Source organism: Cavia porcellus, unplaced genomic scaffold (genome assembly GCF_034190915.1).
Source record: "Cavia porcellus strain 051 isolate PalLab524CR breed Dunkin Hartley unplaced genomic scaffold, mCavPor4.1 scaffold_14, whole genome shotgun sequence".
Taxonomy (NCBI): domain Eukaryota; kingdom Metazoa; phylum Chordata; class Mammalia; order Rodentia; family Caviidae; genus Cavia; species Cavia porcellus.
In genome coordinates, this window is record NW_026947497.1 from 65,372,814 (window position 1) to 65,377,987 (window position 5,174).

The window sequence follows — 5,174 nt, forward strand, 5'->3', positions numbered from 1 at the left end:
ATTTTTTTCCCTGAGGGAAAAGGGTGAATCTAGACCATAGCTCCTTTACTCCAAATCCCCTTCCATTCTAAGTTCACCAAAATTCAAAGAACTCCTGCACCACTATTAATTTGGGATGGCAGTAAATGCCACATTTAAAATTAGAGATAATTCTCTTGTATATGTGGAATAGTGATATGACACCGGATATTTGCTTAAAAATATGGCATCCCTTCCCTCTGCCAACAGCACACATGCCCAGAGGGAGGAAAGGGAAGCAGGACTGACAAGGTGTGGCTAACACTGAAGCATGGTGTTGTGGTTGATACACTGTGTCAACCCTGAGAAGTTTAAGGGAAAGACTCAGCAGGAGGCCAGGGTTTGGTGGGAGGAGGGTAGGGAGAGATTTTATGAGTGTTATACCTGCCCTGGAGGGAGGGTGGCCGGTATACAGTATAATGGAAGAAAAGAGGCTGGTTCTTTTCTGCTTTTTTTTTTTTTTTTTTTTTTTTGCTCTGGCTGCTTTTTCTGTCTTCAGCCACCTTGAAGTGTTGCCCCTGTGCCATGCCACCCTGCCATGGAGCCAGGTGATTATGGACTGAAACCTCCACAAACTGGGAGCTAAATAAACCTTCCCTTCCTTAACTTCGGGGGTCAAGTGTTTTGTTCCAACAAGGAGAGAAAAGTAACCAAGACACATGGCTTTGAGTCCAGGAAGGTTTGTTACATAATTCTTCTGCATGTTTCAAACTTTATAGTAACATGTCACATAGAAATGGGTCTAGAAAGTGACATATTCACAAATGGAGCTTGGTTATGATTTTTTTGTAACTGAGGGAACGTATATGAGACGATGAATCCAGAAGAAAACAAAAAAAATCTTAAGGTGTGATTTATTGTTCCCATACCTTGGTACCTGAAATGTGCTATTTATTGATTTAATTTTGTCTTTTTGAGACAGAGTCTCACTATGCAGTTCAGGCTAACCTTGAGCTCACTTTGTAGCCCAGGCTGGTTTCAAACTCACAATGATCCTCCTGTCTCAGCCTCCTGAATGCTGGGATTACAGATGTGCACTGCTACATCTGGCTCTGAAGTGTGCTTTAAACCCAAGTAAGTATTTTAAAGATGTAAAATCTGCAGAGACAACAGAAATAAACCAAGCTCATCATCTTCCCACCTATCTTATTTCCTGAATGAGGAACTGGAGACCCAGAGTGATTCTGAACTTGCCTATGGTGACAGCAAACCAAGTATAGAGTGTGGGTCACACCTAGGCTGAGAGTTGGGCCATAAGTGACTGAGGTCCAAGACCCGGGTCCTGGGGTGCGAGGCTCCTCCCAACCCTAAGGGGCAGCCAGTGTCCCCCATCGTGGGGACCGGTGGTTTAAGTCGTGTGTGATTACCTAATGAACCTAAAGCAATGATTTGTGGTTCGAATAATGGAAAGGAGCCTGGGAGCCTTTGGCTTGGGTTTTGCTGAGAGTGCTTGGCCCAGCCTGCGAGTGTGGTGACATGGTTCTCCTGGAAGCCTTCCCAGCAAAGGTGCCACATGACCAGCGCTGGCCGGCTGCAGTGGGTCAGGAGGGCTCCTGACTCAGCCTCTGACTCAGAGGAGGTGGCTGTGGACACCCCTCCCCGCTATCAGGAGATGCCTGGAGAGCGTGGACTGCTGGGAGAGCGGCAGGCTGGGCTCTGCACCACACGGAGCGCAGTTATGCTCGGTAGCAAGAGACACGCGGCCAGGCCCGCGGCTGGCAACCCCTGCTACCCACTGCCGCGTGGATGGGGAGGCCCAGGTGCTCCTTGGTCCCCAGGGAACACGACCTGCTGCAGTGGGGAGGGGCTGGTCCTTTTGGACAGACCAAGCCTGCTCTTTGCATCCTCATTCTCATCTGCAAAACACTTCCTTCTCTTAGGGACAGCTGGACACAGGCAGTGATGACCCAGCAAGGCTCTGGCGCCTGGTACACATCTGTCCTGGCCACCTAGTCCTTTGCACTGGCTTCCTGCTTGCTCCTGGTGACTTTCCGTGCAGGTGGTTTAGGGAGAAACTTGTCCTTAGCTAATCCACTAGAGGCAAAGGGAAGCTACAATTCAAGGTCAACTCTGCCTTCTCAGAAAATCTTGCCTCTCTTCTATCCTGGGTAAACATACAGAAGTGTGGCAGTTTTGACACAGAGTCTCAGATTCCAAAAGTGCAGAAAAGATCTCGCGAGCCACACATAGTCCCCGGCCTCCTGGGTGCTGGAATAAATGGGCCAGCATGTCCCAAGGGAAGCCAGCTGCAGGCAGCAAGTCGCACCCCCGTGCACCTCATCTTCTAGTCTAGAGAACAACGTGGGCTCTGGGCAGGACCCTCCCTTACCTTCCTCTCTTGCTGTTCTGCAATTCCCATCTGGAGTGTGATAGGGGTGGGGCACCAGGCGAGAACTAACTAAATAAGTGAGAGGGAGAATAACGTGGCATCGGGACTAGGGGAGAGCGGCAGACCCCGCGACATTCCAGCTCTGCGGAGCGAATCAGGCGCAGAGCCCTGGGCGGGTCTGCCAAACCGCCAATCAGGGCTCAGCAGCGTCTCTAACAAAGGCTACAGAGCCGTGAGTCACCGCCTCTCCAGCTGTCGGCAACACTCAGATGGCACCTGCTGGAGCCAGGCCCCACCTCTGCACTCTGCGGGCTGAATTAGGGAGGAGACGAGGAAAAGATTGATCCTCCACGCAATGACCGCAATGACCCCCTCCGGGCAGCCGGGCCAGCATCTATCACCACCCCGGACTGCCTGAGCAGGAGCTAAGCATCTGCAGACCAGAGGGCCTCCAGAAACCAGCCGCGGGCTGGAGAAAAGCCACCCAGCGGCCACACTTCTCCACCTGATCGGTCACGTCGGAAAGAGCACACACACACCTCCCTGGTAGAGCACACACACACCTCCCTGGTTCCATCCTAAACTGCCCGGCACCCACTTAGGAGTGCAGCCTTGACCATAAATCAACAAAGGAATAAAAAGCCTTTGAAAAGCAGGCCAAAGAATTTTAAAGAAAATTTTAAAATATCAAAACTACTAATGGACCCAACTTGCTAGAAGTCAGCTAATGTAATTAAAACAGCAATAGAATTCAGCATGGGTGTCCTTATTCCAAAACTCCAAACTATTCTGAGCACTGATACGACACCAGCCTGACTGTTTCATCCATGGAGGCTGAGGCAGGTATGTCACACACTTGAACCCAGCATGGGGAAGATCCTGTCCCAAATAAAACATCTGTTTAAAATTGACTGGGGAATGTAGCTCAGTACAAAAGCTCTGGGTTCAATCACCAGTACCACAAAAACATAGATAAATAAATGTAATAAAGGTAATTATATAATTACCCTGAAGCTATATATATATAAAGCATATATAAAAATTATATATAAAAAGCATATATAAAAATTAGATGTGGGACCCATCCACAAGATATCTCATGAGATATACAGAAATATTCCTAAAGCTGAAAAAAAATACAAAATCTGCAACGTGTCCAGTTCTAGTCCTTTCAGATAAGGGGTACTCAATCTGTATTTCATTTTACCTGTAAAATAATTGAGATTCTGACACTCAAGGATGAAGCTATGCTAGCCAATTAGCACTTGTGTGTCCCCTGAGAGAGTGAGGTAGGTCGGGTTTGTTTAGAAAGCAGTTTCACAGTATTTTACCCAGTGATTATTGAGCACTTGCATGGCTGATTCTATACCAAACTGTGTATACATATTTATGTATGTATGCATATATATTTGTATATACATATATATGCATACACAGGTGTGTATATATACACAGTCGTTTGGTATAGTATTTGGTATATACATACCAGTGATTATACATAATTACTGAACCCTTAAAACAACTCTGAGGGAAAAAACAAAAACAAAAACAAAAACAAAAAACAACTCTGAGGGTAACACTGACCTAGATTTGAAATGGTTCGTCCAAGGACCCACAGAGCCTAAACTTGAACCTGGTTTATTCTTTTCTTTTTTTTTTTTTTTTTTTTCGGTACCAGGGATCAAACTCATGACTGCCTGCTTGCAAGGCAGGCGCTTAAACCGCTAAGCTAAATCCCCAGCCCCTACCTGGTTTATTCTTAACCCTACAGTTCAGCATCTTAACCACTGCAACACACAGTCATTTAAATCTTCAGATTGTTTTACTCATTTGTTCTATATCTAAAGATGTTACAAGAACACCATAAAATAAAAACTTTATATGTAACAATGTAGACTGTAGTGTTAAGAATGTAGGAATGGAAACAATAATTATATAATTATGAAGTCCATATCCCCAGAAAATGATTTAGGATACCATGTCAAGGACAGAAAAATCATTGCAGTCAGGCTTATAAAAGAAAAGAAGACCACAGTGATACATGTGCACCTGTATTTATAGCAGCACAATTTGTAATAGCTAAATCTTGGAAACAACCCAAATACCCATCAACCAAAGAATAGCTTTTTTTTTTAAAAAAAAGATGTGGTATTTTTATATAATGGAGTACTATCAAGCTATAAATAAGCATAAATTTGAGGCTTTTATGGTAAATGGATGCAACTAGAGACCGTACTCTTAAGTGAAATAAATCATACACATGTGTAAACATTGTATTGTCTCCCTCATGTAAGAAACTGAAAGATTAAATAAGATCCAAAAGGTACCATACATATTGTGAAAGAGAATGAAACTATTCAAAAGGAAAGAACATTCAAAAGGAATGGGGAAACGAAAAAAAAAGGGGAAAAATATATACACACACAGATAGTTAAGAAAACTGTACTGTTGATCCTATTAGTTCAAAGAAAGAAACTGATTGCTTGTATTGTTTGATCTGTTTTGCATGCCTGTATCTTGAAATCTGAGCAACTATTTTGAAGATAACAGTATGCAATATAGAGACTATTGTTAATTTTCTATCACTTGTTTCAAAATCCTGTATCAATTCTACTGTTTTATTTTTATTGTTTTGTTTTCTTTTAATCTCCTTAAAATAACAAAAGAAAAATAGAAATCACAGTGTGTCTGTGCACACACGTGTGTGTATATATATAATATATACATATTACACATGAGATTATACAACACAGCCGTACTGAAGAGTTAGAGCCATATGTGGCCCTCTACTTTTGTTCCTGTACAGAAAATGCAAAGTGTGGTCTCG

The 5,174-nt window shown here is 43.7% G+C and overlaps 1 protein-coding gene across 6 annotated transcripts in view; it reads right to left on the reverse strand.

Moving 5' to 3' along the window:
- Mcf2l2 (MCF.2 cell line derived transforming sequence-like 2) overlaps positions 1-5,174 on the reverse strand; it is a 196,929-nt gene that overhangs the window by 163,906 nt on the left and 27,849 nt on the right. The window lies entirely within an intron of this gene.